Raw genomic sequence first — 19,090 nt, 5'->3', positions numbered from 1 at the left:
AAAAAACAAGCCACACATAAATATAATTTGTCAATTAAAAAAAAGAACAAGTGGGCACAGCATGGGAAGATATAAAGATATAAAATAAATGACATTCAAGAAGCTGTAAACAACTTGGTATGACTGTGTGTAGGGTTAGAGAAAGGGCCACAGCAGGTTACTAGGTGGGTCAGTGGCAGCAACCAGATTACAGAGAGGCTTAATGTCAGTCTTTGGAATCTGGACTTTATTATTTAGGATTCAGAAACCATCCAAGGCATTAAAGATAACTATTACAGCAGATGGGAGAAAGTAAAGGCTAGAGACAGGGAGACTAGTGAAAATACAAATTCAAAATTTTGGTCAGATATAATGATTCTAAGCCAAGGCAGTGGCAGTGGGGATGGAGAGAAAGGAGAAATGTGAGAGATTACAGGATGTAGGCTCAACAAACATTTGAAACAAAATGAATGTGAAGAAAAGGAGATAAAAATCTGGGTAATTCTCAGGTTTCAGGTTTGGGTGGCTAAGTGGACAGTGGTTTCAGAAACTAGAAGACATAGAAGAGCAGGTTTAGGTAATACACTGAGTTTTGATCATATTGAGTGCAAGCTGCCTGCTAGCCATCCAAGTAGGGATGTCTAGCAGGTAGCCGAATACACAGTGTGGAGCTCAGGCTAGAGGTGCAAACAGGAATAAAAACTGAAAACTGGAAATTCTAAGTATGTAGGTGGCAGTGAGGGTCACAGGAGGAAGTGAAACTAGGAAGAATGTGCAGAGCAAATGATAACTGGCCTGGGGATCCTAGCATGTCAAGGGTGGTTGCCTGAATCTGAGTTATTTTTCCTGATTTCAAAAGCTTAACAGAAAACACTTTCTTAAGATGGGACTACACAGGCTTATAGCTAAAATCTCATGAATGGTAGACGAAAAATGAAACTCGATTGAAAGGAATAAACTAACCCTTCTTTATAATTAAGGATACCAGAGTATTGTTTCAAAACCTAGATTTATATCAACTCAGTATGTTAGCATTAGTTATTTCACACTAATTCTAAAAAGTTCTTATTGGTGTCAAATATGTCTCTGGTTTAAAAAAATGATTTAAAATACAATGGAAATGAAGTCAAGGTATCATGAATCTTAAAATGGGTTCTTGATAATACTTTGAAAAACACCAGACTAGGGTTACTACAAAAATGAAAATGGGCAAGTATAAGAACTATAAGAATAACTGATGATAACTGGTGATGGATTACAAATAAGGTGAAAAGAACTAAATGTAATCACCCAACATGAAAATGGTACAATTGTGGAAGTTACAGACCTCAGGATGATCTCTACTTCCTACATATTTATTCAGCTAAAGATAAAGGTCTGGAAAAAGTACAAGGTTTCTTTTATAACTATAGATCTTACTCATATATTGGAATATTGGCGATATATAGAATTACTCTCTAAGGGAGTAACTATAAAGAAAACCTTTAGCATGTATCTTGAAGGACATGAGGAGAGAAGAAAACAGTAGTAAACGGAAGTAGACTGGCCAGTGAAAATTGATGATCAAGACCACAAAGTGCTCTAGGAGGCAATTAACTGTCAAAGCTGATAGGAAAAAGAGATGTTATGAAGAGATGAAAGATATTTATGAAAGCCTTGAGTATGGCTCAAGAAGCCATGAGATCCAGGAGGAAAAAACTGAAGCTGCAGGATTAAACTTAGAGGGAACTGCTTCTTCCTTTGTTCCTTCATGATACCTGCTTCTCTTTTACTGCACACATCTTAACTAATTGTAATACAATTTATTGATAGCCTAGTCTCTGAACTAAAATGTAAATTCACTGAGAACACAGCTTTATTTTCATTTCCAGCACCTGACATGGTGCCTCAGTACACAGCAAGCAAAAGAATTTGCAGAAGGACTGAACAACAGCTACCCCTTTCACTTGGGCCTTTGCACTGGCTGTCTTCTCTATCTGAATATTGTCTCTCTCTGATATTCCTCCACAGGACATTCACCAAATTGATTCCTTCCCCTCCTTCACATCTCACTTTCTCAATGAAGTCTCCTATAAGTACCTATTTTATTTTGAGCCAGGGTATCACTATGTTGCCCAGGCTGGAGTGCTGTGGCATGACCAAGGTTCACTGCAGCCTCGGTCCTGGGCTCAGGCAATCCTTCCATCTCAGCCTCCCAATTACCTGGGACTACAGGCACATGCTACCATACTCAGTTAATTTATTAATTTTTTTAGACACAAGGTCACACTATGTTGCCCAGGCTGGTCTCAAAGTCCTGGACTCAAGCAGTCCTTCCACTTCAGTCTCCCAAAGTGCTGAGATTACAGGCACAAGCCACTGCACTCAGCCTGAATACGTATTTTAACCTGCACCTTGCCCGGAGCTCTAGGACTACTTTTTCTTTTTCCACCTACCCTCCACCTTTTCATGCCACATATTGTTTGCTTAGTGATTATGCTTACTGTCTGGTGTATGTCTCTCTCCCCTGGGATGTCAGTTCCACAGGGACAAGGATCTTTATTTTACTCACTGATGCATGTCCTAAGTACCCAGAATAGTGCCTTGCCCTGAAGAGAAGCTTCTTAATAAATGTCTGGATGAATGAGCAGATGAATGAGTCTACCAAAAGGAGTGGTGACACCTTTTCAGCACTGTGAATATCTGAGGATATTTGAAATTCAGATATTAGAAAATCTAGAGAAAGACAAAGATGATAGGAAGGAAGTTGATGGAAAGCAGAGAGACCTGCCATGGGTATGACTGAGCTCTCTCAAACATGGGTGGCCTCTGTGAGAAAACGGAAGCTATGAATGGTGGAAGGATAAGTGGCCATCTCCCCATGGAAATGCTGGAAGGCTAAGACTTGATAGTCTCAATCTTTCCTCCTGGGTAGAAGGCAATATCAAAACGCCTTTAAAAAGTGGGATTTTTAAATTAAGAACCACAAATCTGAAGTGGCTTTGTAATTTAGTTTATCAGAGAGGAGAAATAGAAAGTTGCTAACATTTTATCTTTTGACATGAACTCAAAGATACATATGCAAGCTTAATGGTACCAAGTTCCATAAAAGTACATTATTGCGTGGAGGAAATACTAAAGATTTGGTCAGGAACAGAATTATTAAAATTTCCAGTAGTAACTTTTATTTTTTACTGAAAATCATTTGAAGAGATTACACCCAATGTTATAAAGATTGAAAAAACTTATCCTGAGAAAAACTGGCTTGATATATCACCTCTCAAGATTTTATTTCCTAAGAAAAGTCCATTTTGGAACACTGTTAGGCATAATTATTGAAGTTTATAATATGGTAATCATGCCACTAGGGGACGGCCCTCTGCCTTACTACTGGAAAACCATGGAATTATTCTTCTCTCCTCATTAACAAAAGAGATGGGGGTGAACAAGCTAGAGGTCAACATAAAGTTTACTAAGAAAGAAAGTAGCAACCTCTTTTACAAAACTAACATTTTAATAAACTGAACATAATTGATAATCTGAACTAAAAAAGCAGGTAATTTCACTCCAAAAGATTTTTTTGTCACCTTCTTCTTTATACATTTTGTTTTTCTTCCCTCATGTATGTAAAAACAATGACAAGAGCAACAAACTATAAATGCAGTGAGTCCTACAGTTTCTCTGTACTCCCTACTGTCAAGGTAGTCTGACCAGGCGCAGTGGTTCATGCCTGTAACCCCAGCGCTTTGGGAAGCGAAAGTGAGAGGGTTATCTGAGCCCAGGGGTTCCAAACCAGCCTGGGCAACTTAGCAAGACCTCATCTCTACAATAAATCAAAAAATTAGCCAGCTGGGGTAGCACATGACTCTAATTCCAGCTAGTTGGAAGGCTAAAGTAGAAGGATCGCTTAAGCCCAGCGGGTGTAGGCTGCAGTAGCTGTGAGCATGCCACTGCACTCCAGCCTGGGCAACAGAGTGGGACTTTGACTAAAAAAAAAAAAGTTAGTTGATTGTTACAAAAATAGCCACTGACTGAGTACCTCCAGTGAGCCAGGCACCATAGAAGATTGATCACATTGAAGTTATTATGGCCATTTTTACAGACAAACTGAGATCCAGAGAGACTTAAGTATTTTCACCATTTAGTAAACAGCTACATTGCTAGTTCAATCTAGTGCCTAGATTGAACTAGCAATGTATACACCAAAGCCTATGTCTTTCTATACACCAAAGCCTATGTCTTCCAGCAAGAACTCTGCCTCTCAAAGCATCATACTACCACATTAAATTTGTAAATATTTTAAATATTAATAAACACATCTTCAGAACAATTTCAAGTGAGGTATCTTCAAAAAAAATAATCAACTATATTTTAAGGTCAAGCATGGTGACTCATGCCTGTAATTCTGACATTTGGGGAGACAGAGGCAGGAGAACTGCTTGAGGGTAGGAGTTCAAGACCAGCCTGGGCACCATAGCAAGATCCCATCTCTACCAAAAAAAAAATTCTTAGCAAAATGGTACATGCCTATAGTCCTAGCTACTTGGGAGGATTTCTAGAACACTGAAGTTTGAGGCTGCATTAAACTATGATCATGCCACTGCACACCAGTTTGGTGACAGAGTGAGATCCTGTCTTTAAAAAATAAGCAGAACTTTTGGGACTTAAAACAGCAGAAAAATCTCAGGTAGACAATATTTATAGAATTATAAACACATATCAATGAAAACGTACGTGTATGGTAAAACTAGCAAAAAAGAAAAATCTACACAACAAATAGGTAATTGGTCAAATATTTCCAAATTTCAAGGGAAAGTCAAAGCATAAACATTATTTGGTGCTTATAACAGACCTGTCTAACTCTTGCAAACAAAGGGAGGAAAATAAATGATAAAACAAGACTATTTACTGTAAAACCCATGTATTACAGAGAATGGACTATAAGATCATTAAATATTTTATTAATAATCTGATCAACTGTGTAGCAGTTCTAGAGCCTCAGATTTTCATTGAATAACACCCTATGGTCATCCCTATGCCTGTGGTGACACTTCTGGTTGACTGACTCAGCTAAACCGTTTCCAACCCTCTCCTCCCTTACTCATTTTCACTCCCAGCTCCCCTGCAGGTGGAGGTGGTAGAGTGATGTTGTTTCAGACAATTAGCTTTAAGCCCAAGTGTGTTGGAGAGCTTCTGGGAAAGCTTTTGTTTCCTCCTAAAAGAGTCAGACATTCATTCCAGCAACTTCCTTTCCTCCTCTTCCCTCCTTGGATGTGACAGGACAAGCTGTGGTAGCCATCTAAAGACTGCAATGGGAAGGCCAAGAGAATCACAGATGCTGACTGGTGTCACTGAGTCACTCACCAACAACAGACACTTTCCTCAGACTTGATGTGCAAAATATACACTTCTATTTATTGAAGCTACCGTTAGTCAGAGGTCCCATTACTTGCAAACAAATGCAGTCTTTAACAAACATAATATAACATTCTTTGTTTATTCTTTTTTTATTTTTTGAGTCAGAGTCTCTCTCTGTCACCCAGGCCGGAGTACAGTGGCACGCTCATGGCCACCACAGCCTCAACGTGCTGGGCTCAGGCGATCAGTCCACCTTGCCTTCCAAGTAGCTGGAACTACAGGTGTGCACCACCATGCCTGGCTAATGTGTTGATTTATTGTAGAGATGATGTCTCACCAAGTTGCCCGGACTGGTCTCAAACCTGTGGGCTCAGGCAATTCTCTCACCTTGGCCTCCCAAAGTGCTAGGATTATAGGCATGGCTGGATAGTATAGTATCCAGCCAATACTATAACATTTTAAAGCTGACAGGTACTGTACATGGTTTAGAAGCTGGTCAGTTAGCTGATATGTTCATCTGTTCAGATGGTTAAGTGCCTGCTCTATGTCAGGCTTAGTGTTATGTTTTGGGGAAAGAAAGCTGGAGAAGATGTAATTCCTCGCCTAGGAAACACTTAATACAAGAAAGAGATGTGCAAAGAGATGGCAAGGGGGGATACATCCTCTAACAAAGCATGCCTAAGCTTTGATGACAACACTGAAGAGGAACAATGAGGTTTATTTTCCTTTTTGTTGTTTGAGAAGCCAAAGTCTAGGTTTAAGTCAGAAAAATGTAAGACCAGCCAGAATCACCTCTGCTTTGTCCCCTTCAAATGACAATTTAAAGTAGGAGAGAAGGCAGAGTCTGGGAAGAAAGCAAGGATCCTAGACATTGGTAAGGGTTTCTGATAAGGCCCTGCCCACCTACTATAGTACTGAAAGATTAGTTACAACTGCAGCGGGAGGCATGCACTACACCATTCCTAGGAAATATAGAGGTTGCAGGAACAGACTTACAGTTTTCCCTCTAGAACCCCAGAAAGAAGCAGCTTCATGGGAATTGTGCCCTCCATCACAGCACAGGAGGCTGCAGAGGAACTGTACATGGAACAGAGTGAGTCTGGGACCACTCCACCTCAATCTTCCAGACCCAGAGTGGTCTGGGCAAATTCACTGAAACAGCGAGACGACACCTATGTGTGAGGGAAGGGAGAGTGCACCACCCCAAGGAGGAGATACGGCTGCAGGGCTGAGGACCAAGCAGGAACACTGACATGTCAGGGGTGCCAGCGTGGGGGGACAATGACACCTAGGATCATATGGATGATGGTGTGGATCTCAGTGGATGCCAGCCTGGCTATGAGAGGGAACTCCCCCAAACCCCCAGAATTTATAAAAAATCGTGTACTTATCCTTACATGTTTAAACTTCAGTCACCTTCAAAGTACTCTCTATTTGATGCAATTCACCTATCAAGATGCTTTTTCCACTGCTCAAACAGTTTTGGAATTCATCAATTTGGATGCCTTTTAGTGCTTCTGTCATTTTTTGTTTCACCTCTTTCACATCAGCAAAACGTTTCCCTTTGAGGACTTTTCATCCTGGGAAACAAAGAGTTGCTCCAGGCAAGATCTGGTAAATTAGGGAGGGTAGGTGTGTTTTCATGGTAGAAGAAACAATCACCTGTTTGCCACAACTTGCAATGTTTCTTCTGCAAATCATGATGCAATCTTCTCAAAATTTCCAGATAAAAACTTTGATTGACCATTTAATCAGAGGAACAAAGTATACTACAAAGGGCCCACCCTCCAAAAAAGATAATTCTGGGTTTTTTTTGTACCTTATGAAGTAGGAGCTATTAGGACCATTTTACTGATGATAAAACAGAGGCATAAGAGGTTTCTAGCAAGTGGTGGAACTTGACCTTGAATCTAGACAGTCAGGTCTAGGGTCCATTCCCTCAATTCACTATGCAATCCTGCCTTAACACACTGGTCCCTGTGCCCAGGATGCCCTTGCCCTTTAATTTCCTTATGAACTCCCACAGATTTTCCCAGCACCAGTTACATGTGTTCCTAACTATAAAGACTTTCCTCTAGCAGAATCGACCTTCAACTCTTCTGTAGTACCATCATTCTTCAGCACTGCAGGGATCACACCACACTGCAATGATTTGTTGAGAGTCTCTTCACTAGACCGTGAGGTCTTAGGGACAGGAACTACATAACTCATTTTTATGGCCCTCTGCCATAGCACGCCCGTTCACTAAACATGTACAGAACCGACAGAACTGAATGAATTTCAGTAGAGACAATGCCCACTTTTATTTAAAAATGTTTCAAATTATCTCCATAGCCCAATAGTGAACTGTCTCTTGATGCACTTAGTTATAGCTATAAAGAATTCCATATACTCACTTCTAGAAGTTAGTAAAAACCAAATTCTTAAATTATCCTAAGAACATCTCTTACTATTTCCCCAAACCAACATACTGGTCTAAATTTCAGCTTAGTATGAATTTCAAAATGCAATTCTTATCACAAACCAGCTCTTAGAAAATCTGTTCCCAAACTATCTTCCACTGGTAATAAATGGATTGTAAACCAGAACTTGGATGAAGAACTGGGGATAATCTCAGCAGAGCAACAAAAGAAAGAATTTGATTTTCATAATTCTGAACCATTAACTTTAAATAAAAATCAGTTAAAAGCCACTACACAGCTTTGCCGCCACATAATGAAATCCTCTAAATTAATGAGTGGTTATTAAGATTAACTTCATACCTGTTATGTCATTTAATTCTCATTCACTTGTCAAATATTTGAACCTATCATATACCAAGAGCTGTGTTGGGTCCTGAGGATACTAGCTGACTCAGAGATGGGGCTGAGAACAAAGGCAGCGCAGTGTGGGAGATGAGAGTTTTGCTCAGGTGCTGCAGCAGCAAAAGACAGGAAAACGAAGTCAGATGGGAAGTGCAGGAGGGATGAATGGGGCACACAAAAATAACAGTGTTTTGAAAATTCTATTCCATTTGGAAAAAGACTCAAACATGTGCATTTCAAATCAACATAGGTCAGTGATTTCCCAGGTGTCAGGTGACTCCACAGGAAGAACAGGCTAAGCATGACGCTAGTAATACCGCTCTTTCCTGGTTGTGTACACATTACAGGACATCATTCTACATCCATCAACATAAGCAAAAGTCAAATGGAAGAAGTCATTCCCTTGAAGTTGAGGCTGGTATTCCACTCTTAATGCCAAGTTATATGGAAGGGGCAAAGAAAAGGAAAGAACCACAAGATGATGGGAAGAATAGCTTATCCTAACACATTCTATGTTGCTTTTCCTTGCAAAAAATATTCAGAAAGCCTACAGACATACTCCTTCTCTATCTCTTACACACACACACACACACACACACACACACACAGCGACTAATCATTACCACATTGGGAAAAATCAACAAGTTTCAGCTAAAATTCTTGAAATAGTTATCAAGAAGAAAAAGTCATCTCCCGACTTTTAATAACTTCTATACATCCTTCAGGACACAAAGAAATGCCATTTCACTTAGAAGTTTCCAAAACAGAATTAATCTTTCAGCAACATATAAATTCACAATAAAATTACAGCAAAGACTTACAAGAAAAGGATCTCATTGTTTCTACTTTTTGTTGAGCCCAAATAGCTGCTTCTACTATCATCTAAATACGGATGATACATACATTTCAGAAAAACTAGCAGATTAAAACATATACCACCACTTTCATTACCTCTGCATAAAGCTTTTCTTGCCCATTAGTGATTAATTTACATAAAAAGACTTCAGAAATGCATCTGTCACAGCTATTTAGAAAGGTTAGTTTAACAACTATTTCTTCAACCCAATCCAAATATTTATTTCAGCTTTGCAAAAATAAATGACTACACCTCAAATTATTTTTAGCAAAATTAATTATAATACTTTAATCATATATACAGAGGGGAAAATTTTTTTTTGCTTAATACCAGAATATAACAACCCTATTTTCTAAGTTTATATATAAAATCTAATTGTTTTAAGTGGTTAGGTCAGCAAAAGAAAGTAAAAATGTGCTAACAGGAGAATGTTCAGCTTCCTTTGCTTGGTGTACATAATAAAACTCAATCAACCACTAAAACACCCCATGATATGACCTCAATCTAATTTCCACCTTATTTTATCATTACAAAAGAACAAAAAATTGTATATCCTTTCCAAGCTGGTCACCAATTAGCCACTAAATGTAATTTGCTTTAAAATTTTGTTTATTTGTAATTACAAACATGAACTGTGAAGTTAGAATGCTTGAGTCTAAATCTTGCTTCACCATTTACTAATACAGTCACCTTGGGTTAAGTTATTCAGTGTTTTAGTGCCTCAGTTTTCACTTATGTAATGGAGTTAACAATACTTACCACATGCAAGTGTAAGAATCAAAGGATATAAAACATGTAAAAGCACCTAAAATGGTATATGCTGAGTGCTCAATAAGTGTTCCTTCTGTTTTCCCTCAGAATCTCCTCCATCCATGTATACCCAACTTTCAGCTCAAAATAATTATTTCTAAGAGGTCATCTTTAGCTGTATAAATTTATAAAAATCCTGCCATCCTCTAAGCTTGCATAACAATAAAGAACCATGGCAAAGACGGTATTTGGAACTGATTATGTATTAACCTTTACACAGGTAAATAACTTTCCACAAGAAGTATTTAACTATGTAAGGTATTTATCTTGCCTTACCAAGTAAAGTGTAAATTCTCTGGACAGGAGCCACAAGTTCTATTATTTTTATATTGCCCAAGAAACTCAGCACAGAGCATGCAGAGCAGGCACACAGTAAATAATTGCATAAGTTAACACAAACCATATGCAGTTGACGGCTTGTTTGCTATTTTAGAAAATGTTAAAGAGAAGTATAAATTATAACCATGAGGCTTTTAGACTGTCTTTAATAATAATCAACACACTCGTACAATCTAAAGGCAGGGGAAAAAATATGGGTTTCCTGATTTAATTTTCAGATCTACTATAAGAATGTCCATTCTCACGGGACAAGTACATTCCTGCCCATAATTGGAATCACTGGCAGAACCAAAGCAGAACAGAATGATGAAAATAGTAAGAAAATTAAGAGTCCCCCCAACTTCCATCTGGAAGTAATTAACAAGAAACTCGAAGGAAGTTAGCATTATAATTTGGCAATGTATAGCATAAGCTGATCTTTACTGCAACCTTGAATTTGGGATCTGGTTCAATTCAACATTAACTGAGTATTTTCTTTATTTACATGAAACCTACCATCTCTTGAAGTATTTTTAATTTCTAAAACTCTTTTAGGCAGTTGGCATATGTTGCTTTTTATTCTTTGAAGTACATATATGTGTATATCATCTTCAACAAGGGTTACAAGTTCTTTCTTAAAAAGCCTGGATCTTGATCTCTACGTTTTAAAATTACCTTCAGCACCTGGCAAATGCTTTACACATAGCAGACCCTTAAATATCTGTTCTAATTGAACAAATAAGCTTACAGTATACACTCCTGAGTGACTACTCATTTAGCTGATCTGTGGCCACCACATGTTGCTAAAGTACCCAGTACCTTACACACAGCACTTAATCCTCCTACAACCCTTTGAAAGGTATAACCTCTCTTTTACAAACTAGGAAACAGGCTTTTAAAAGCTTAAGAAATGTTCCTAAGATTGTATGGCTAGTTAAGAAGTGAAGCTGTGTCTTCAATCCATATCTGATTTCTAACTACTACTCTTTCCATTAGGTCATATTGCTTCTCTAAAATTACAGGTGATCTTCAGAACCATAGTTGAAGGACACAGTATGATATTCACATGACTTTCCAATATTCAATGAAAGAATAAAGTAGGTTTAGGTCTGTGAAATGGCACTGAGGTTACTATTTTTGAATTTTTGGAAAATATTTATAGCAAATGTCAAGGCTATCAATCTTTTACAAAGGACTTATCAAAACGTCTCTCTTGATTTACTTCTGAAGTGTTTAGATCAGGAGGTACAGGACTACTTATGTGCTAGTCTCTGACTTGACTCCTGACTTATGAGCAGGCATGTCCGATTAAGCTGTGACCTCCAGTGAGAGTGGGGAGAGAGTGGTGTGTCATAAAAATGCACTGATGTCAACTCTCAGACCAGTAGGATGAAGGGTATATTGACATGAACTAATGATGTGATGTCTTTGGCAAGTTTGGCCAAGGTTGTCAATCCCTTACTTACACAAGCTTGTTTCCAGAAATCCAGAGTGGTAAAAATTAGAATGTCCTAGTCCTCAATCATTCAGGATAAACAAACATTACGTTCAATTTTTTTAAAGTTAGATTCACTATATTAGCAAGAATCTCTTGCTTACTTGTATTGAGATTTGTCAAGCTCTTCAACTTTTCTAAGTAGAAATTATGCTAAAACCAGAAACAAAGAAATAAAAACTGTGTATCTGGCCTTTTCATCAAAGGCAGAGAATTTCTCTGACTTACCAAAGTCAACCAAGAAATGCTTAACCAGCACCCATTATGCTCTGTTTTAGGAAAAAATAATTGCCTGGGAGAAGTTAAGCACTCAAGGCACAATAATTATTTGTTGAATTAATTAAACATAGACCTTGTCCTCAAGTAACTTAAAAACTAATTGAGATAAGATGGCAGACTTAATACATATATCTTGATAATCACACTAAATGTAAATAAGTGGTCTAGACGTCCTAATTAAAAAGGAGAAATTGTCAAAATATATTAAAAAGCAAGACTCAACTGCTCCCTATAAGAAGCATGCTTTAAATCGTCATTGTTGTCTTATTTTAAGAAATTGCCATAGCCACCCAACCTTAAGCAACCACTCCCCTGCTCAAGTCAAACAGCCATCAACATCATGGCAAGACCCACCACCCGAATCACTAAAGACTCACATGATCATCAGCATTCTTCAGCAGTAAAGTATTTTTAAATTAAGGTATGTACACTGTTTTCAGAAATAATGTTATTGCACACTTAATAGACTACAGTACCATGTAAACATAACTTCTAAATGCAGTGGGAAACCAAAAAATTTGTGTGATTCACTTTATTGCAATTTTTGCTTTCTTGTGGTGGTCTGGAACCAAATCCCCGATATCTTTGATGTATGCTTGTATTTATGCCCATGTGTAATCTCCTCTCCTTGAGTGTGGACTAAATTTAATGACTTGTTTCTAGGGAATCAAATGCAGCAGAGGTGATGGCAAATCACTCCAAGATTAAGATACAAAAAAAAACGCTTGTGTCTTGGACTCTCACATGTGCTTCCTCTGAGGGAAGCCAGCGGCCATATTGTGAACTGCCCTATGGAAAAACCCATGTGGTAAGGAACTGAGGGAGGCCTCTGGCCAAAAGCTGTTACAGAATCGAGATCTGCTGCCCAAGAGCCTGCAGGGAACTAAATCCAATAACCGCATGACTGAACTTGGAAGGATATCCTCTCTCAGATGAGCCTTCAGATGAGAAAGCAGCCCTGGGCAACAGTTTGACTACATCTCATGTAAGACCCTGAGCCAGAGGTACCCACCTAAGCCATGCCATATATTTTCTTTGTAGTAAAACCAAAAATATTACGGGAGTAATAAGAACACTTTAAGCTATGGGAGCTTGAGAAAGTTTCTGGGAGATGTTTAGAATTTGGCTAAATAGAATTTGGCTAAATAGAGAGGATGGACAAGGGAATTCTCAAAAAAGGATAAAAACAATAACAAAAAACCATGAAGACAGAAAAATTCGGAAGGTCTAAAGGTGCATTACCCTGTATGTAGTCTCTGATTTCATAACTAAGTTCTTAAAAAATTGCCGACTGGCCAGGCTCAGTGGCTCAGCCTGTAATCCCAGTACTTTGGGAGGCTGAGGCGAGTGGATTGCCTGAGCCAGAGGGTTCAAGACCCACCCGGGCAACTAGGGGAGACCTCGTCTCTACAATAAATCAAAAATTAGCCAGGTGTGGCAGTGTGGCCTGTAATTTGGCTACTTGGAAGGTTGAAGCGGAAGGATCACCAGAGCCCAGCAGGTGGAGGCTGCGGTGGCTGGGAGCATGCCATTGCATTCCAGCCTGGGCAACAGAGTGAGACTTCAACTCAAAAAAAAAAAAAAAAATTGCTGAGTAATGACTATATGTGCTGTTTTCTAGCAGGAAATAAAAATTACAGCATCACTTTTAAGAGATAAGATATGGACAAAAGATATGAATAAACATTTCTCCAAGGAAGATATACAAATGGCCAAGAAGCACATGAAAAGATGCTTAGCATTATTAGTCATCAGGGAAATGGAAAACAAAAGTCACTAGGATTGCTAGAATCAAAAAGTCAGATAAGTTTTGGAGGATGTGGAGAAATGAGAGCCTTCATACACTGTTGTTGTTACTGTAAAATGGTGAAGCTTCTCTGGAAAACAGTCTGGCAGTTATCAAGCACAGAGTTGCCATATGATCCAAAAATTCTACTCCTAGCTTTATATCCAAGAGAAAAGAACATGTAGGTCCACACAAAAACTTGTATGAGGGGGACCCAAAAAACCCAAAGTTCATTACTAAAAAATTGTGTATTTATTCTTACATGTTTAAACTTCTGTCACCTTCAAAGTACTCTCTGTCTGATGCAATACGCCTATCAAGACGTTTTTACCACTGCTCAAAACGGTTTTTGAAGTCATCAATTTTGCTGTCTTTTATTGTTTCGCCTCTCATATCAGCAAAACATTTCCCTTGGAGGACTTTTTTTCACCCAGAGAAACAACAAAAAGGTGCTTGGGGTGAGATTGGGTGAATACAGAAGGTGGGGCATAGAGGTCATGCTGTTTTTAGTCAAAAACTGCTGAACACTCAGTGTGATGTGGCAGGGGTGCTCATAAATCACCCATCATGAAATGGGCAAATGTGTTGAAAGGATCTCCAAAAAAATTCCCTGAAGCCAAACACAGTCTCTTACAACAACGCTAGTTGGTACATTGATGCCAATGGGTTCCTAGAACCCTTACCTACTTGGGGAAGCCTGTACTCCAAAGGGCTTGCCCTCCAAAAAACAATTCTGCATATTTTTTTGGAGGTCCCATCTCATACACAAAAGTTTAGAGCAGCATTATTCAGAATAGCTAGAAAGTGGAAACAACCCAACAAATGTTTATCCAATCAATAGATGAATGGATAAACATAATGTGGTATATCCATACAACGGAATCTTAAGACAGAATGAAGTATTGATATATGCTGCAACATAGAGATGAACCTTGAAAATATGGTAAGGAAAAGAAGTCAATCATGAAAGACTACAGTTATATGGTTGCATTAATATGGGATGTTCAGAAGAGGGAAATCTTTAGAGACAGAAAGTAGGCTGGTGATTGCCTAGGCCTGAATGAAGAATAGGCTGAGAAGGTTTGCATTGATAGTTATAGGATAAAGGGTTTCATCTTTTTTTTTTTTTTTGAGCAGAGAACATGCTTTATTGAGTAGATAGAGAAGAACATATTCTACCACATTGGGGAAGGGCTCAGCTGCTGTAAAATGCCTGGACCCCTTAAGAAAACCCCCAGTGAAGTTGCTTTTGGATAACTTTTTTTTTTTGGAGCTGAAGTCTCACTCTGTCACCCAGACTGGAGTGCAGTGGCCGCTCCCGGCCACTGCAGCCTCGACCTGCTGGGCTCCAGCGATCCTTCTGCCTCAGCCTTCCAAGGAGCTGGAACTACAGGCGTGTGCTACCACTCTCGGCTAATTTTTGATTTATTGATTTATTGTAGAGATGAGGGCTCGCCAAGTTGCCCTGGCGGGTCTCAAACCCACGGGCTCAGGCAATCCACTCACCTCGGCCTCCCAAAGCACTGGGATTACAGGCTGAGCCTGTGTAAAAGTTTGGATAACTTTTAACATTGATACTGAAACTGGTGGGGAGCTGCCATTAAACATGTTTAATTAGCTCCCCCAACCCACAGTGGATATAAGTAGTGTACAGAGATGACAAGAGAAAGGCATAAATGACCAGAGTCAGGGTTGTAGTGAGGACTCCACATGAAGACAGCATATTGCAGGAGACCGAGTTGGGAAAGGTGACATGTCACACATCAAAAGCTACCCCAAGATAGTAGGTTATAACGGGCCAGAGAGAAATTAGAGGGACGATCTCTTCCTTCACTTGAACAACACCAAATATAGGAGGCCAGAGAATAGAAGGATGGTGGCAAATTCCAAAAAGAACATGGAGGAGGAGTCTGTGGAGGGGCAGGAACTTTGGTCCTAGAGGGAGGGCGAGGCACTGTTGAAAAGAGAAGCAAACCTTGGCAGGGGTGACCCTTCTGCTTTGCTGAGTCATGGGCTGATACAGGAGTCTCTTTCAATCATTTCCTTGTCTCCCAGGGTGTTCAGACAAAATCAGTACAACTGATATGGAAGCATAGGTGTACCAGACCACTGGTACAGGGGAAAAGGTTTGTGCAGTGTAATTAACCAGTTAACAAGTAGCATGAAAGGGAGAACTGGAAATTATTTTGGCACCTACAAACGTAAAAAGGGGCAGGGAGTAAAGAGACAACATTCACTACTGGGCACTTTCTGGTGAGGCAAAAGAAGTATCTATTCCCTTCCACCAAGACACTGCCCACAGGTGAGCTCAAAGAAAAATACAGAAAGACCACCTCTTCATTTTCCTCTCCATCTTATTCAGGTAAGTTATGTGTTGTTACCAAGACTAATCCCTCGGAAACTCTTCAAACGTATTTGGCTCTGGTCAGTCTAAGACCAATCAAACAGGTCTGTTGATAAAAATGGAGGGAAGAAATTTAAAGCAAAATGAATTCCAAAGTGAATGGACCCCTTCCCAGTCCACACACACTCACAAGTACTACCTCTTCCCTGCCCCTCCACAAGACACATGTAAAGAGTAACTAAAAAGGTCCTGCTGGTTGACAGTCATATTTGGAGGTCTGGCGACCAGGTAGCAAAGAGCACTAATACCAAGTTAAGAAGACACGACACGACCTCATGGGGCAAGAGAACATGAGGAGAGAACCAGTGACTGGACAGGTACAGTACCATAACAGAACTCCTTGGGTCAGTGCTGAGATCTGCACTCAAGTCTAATACAGATTGCATACAGCAATCTCACTGAGGCCGAAACAAGTTCCTCAGAACCAGCGTCTGCAGTGTACATGAAGGTCGAAGCCAGGACAGTCCCGAGGGGGGTGGCCTTCCCAAAGGATACTGTACAATCACAAGAGCAAAATAAATGATAGATAGATCCCTACGGTACGGATTCCTACTGCTGGGGTTCGCTGACTCGGAATGACAGGTCACTTTAAGTGCCCTTGGGAGGGGTCCATTTCAAGCAGCTTGGATCCATAGTTTTATTGGAGTTGAACCTTTTGGCCTCTTTGGCTATCCACTCATCAATCAGGTCCTGTCGCTTTAAAACTAGATGCTTTCCTCTTTCAGTATTTGAGCATCTGAAGGGCTTGCAGAGTGTTGACGATGTCCACGGGATTCACAGTTGTTTCCTGTATGATTTCTCTGATAGAAATCTCTTTGCCTCGGAAATTATGCAGGTAACGGAGAAGGATTTCTTTCCAGTAACTGCGATAGCTTGTGAGCCCCAGATCTGAGAGTGGACGTTCTGGTGAGCCAACTTTTTCTTCGACTTTGGAAAGCAAATAACTGAAATCAATGAGCATCTTGCCATAGCCTTGTCTCATATACTGAGGCATGGTAAGGATACAGGACACATTGTAGTTGAGGAACAAATTCTTTTCCTTGAAAAACTATCCAATCAGGTGACAGCCAGTGTTGTCCGTTTCTGTCATAACTTAGAACAGAAAAGGTTCCACATCATAATATAATGTCTTGTGGTCCAGAAAAAGTTTGGCCAACAGACACAGGTTTTGGCGTAGATCTTGTTTTTCTTGCCATTTACCTCAAACACAGAGATTGAACCTTTGTGATAGATTTCATCACCAGGTGGGTGTTTCCATACACACTTTGCCATGTGTCGGCAGAGTATCATTTGGCTCTTCAAATATTTTAAACAGAATCCACACATGTGAAGACATCCCAGCCACACATATTCTTCAGGATAGGGAGAATGGTACCAGGTATCAAGCTCATAGTGGCCAAAAGCAATTGTTTTAATCATGTTGCTCCCCTCTGTGATTTGACCTTGTAGCCTCAACTTCTCCAAATCCTCTGAAGCTCAGGCTGTGCTCTTCAGAAAAGGTCCAAGTCATACTCGCTTGTCAGGTTTTCCAAGAGAGGCTCCTGAGTATTCCCATAGGTCTGTCTGTGTTCCATGGCAGTCACTGCAGTATCCCTTTCCAGGAGAGGAGGATTTTATCTTGAGATGAGAAAAATGTTCTAAAATTGACTGTAGTGATGACTGTACATATATATATGAACATATTGAAAACCATTATATCATACACTTTAAATTGTATAGTATGTAGACTATATCTTAGACTTTTTAATCTCGATTTTTTTTTTTTTTTTTTTTGAGTTAGGGTCTTATTGTCACCCTGGCTGGAGTGCAGAATTATCATGACTCACCACAATGTCAACCTCCTGGGCTCAGGCAGTCCTTCCACCTCAGCCTCCCAAGTAGCTGGGACTACAAGCGCACTTACCACACCTGGCTCTTTTTTAGAATAAGGTCTCCCTATGTTGTCCAGGCTGGTCTTAAACCCCTGGGCTCAAGTAATCCTTCCACTTCAGCCTCTCAATGTGCAGAGATTACAGGTGTGAGCCGCCACTCCTGGCCTCTCTTGACTTATTTTGTGGCTGTCTATCATGGGAATAGGGGTGCTGCTCAGCTTCTGAACCCCTTTTCTATTTGGAGGAATTTCTTGTGCCAATAGGAGGCAGCTACATCCTACCATAGAAACCCCAATTATTTACAGCTTTCCTGACAAGTAGAGTGTGGGCACATGACCCTGGCTTGGCCGATCACAGGTGCCTCCCAGAATTGTGACCGGTAGCTGGAAAATATTTTTTTGGTGGCAGCAACATCTGGTTCTTCAGCTAGGATCAGGAATACCAGTGGAACCACCTTCTGAGGTTGGCAATGTCTGTTCTCACTCCACTTGTTATTTCTGTAAGTCTGACTACTCTAGGTATCTCATATACATGGAATTATACAGTGTTCATCTATTTGTGACTTATACATTTAGCATATTCATTTAGCATAATATCCTCCGGGTTCAGCACATGCCAGAAGTTCCTTTTTTTAAGGCTGAATAATGTTCCATTTTCATGTCTTGTTTATTCATCCATCCATCCATGGACACCTGGGTTGCTTCTACCTTTTGGCTATAATAAATTTTGCTGCTATGAGCATGGGTGTACAAGTAGCTCTTCAAGGCCTTGCTCTCAAGTCTTTGGATATACCAAGAAATGGAACTGTTGGATCCTACGATAATTCTTTTTTTAATCTTTTGAGGAAGCACCATACTGCTTTCGATAGCAGCTATGTCCTTTTACATTCCTACCAGCAGTGCAAAAGGGTTCCAATTTCTCCACATCTCACTTCTTCTCCTCTTCTTTTTTTTTTTTGAGTTGGAGTCCCACTCTGTCACCCAGGCTGAAGTGCTATGGCTTGCTCACGGCCACATCAGCATCGACCCGCTGGCCTCAGGCAATCCTTGTACCTCAGCCTTCCAAGTAGCCAGAACTACAGATGTGTGCTACCACGCTTGGCTAATTTTTTTTTTATTTATTGTAGAGATGAGGTCTCACCAAGTTGCCCA

General features: G+C 39.9%; 1 protein-coding gene and 1 pseudogene across 1 annotated transcript in view; both read right to left on the bottom strand.

The window, feature by feature from the left end:
* The window catches only part of MND1 (meiotic nuclear divisions 1), a 76,922-nt gene that overhangs the window by 39,981 nt on the left and 17,851 nt on the right, over positions 1–19,090 (bottom strand). The gene's annotated exons all lie outside the window — the stretch shown is intronic.
* Positions 16,657–17,642, bottom strand: LOC103274464 (annotated as a pseudogene).

This window comes from Carlito syrichta, unplaced genomic scaffold, assembly GCF_000164805.1.
Source record: "Carlito syrichta isolate Samal-C Ts95f unplaced genomic scaffold, Tarsius_syrichta-2.0.1 Scaffold314788, whole genome shotgun sequence".
In the NCBI taxonomy this organism is placed as follows: domain Eukaryota; kingdom Metazoa; phylum Chordata; class Mammalia; order Primates; family Tarsiidae; genus Carlito; species Carlito syrichta.
Note: the sequence above shows the minus strand (reverse complement) of the source record. Positions and strands in the feature narration are given on the sequence as shown.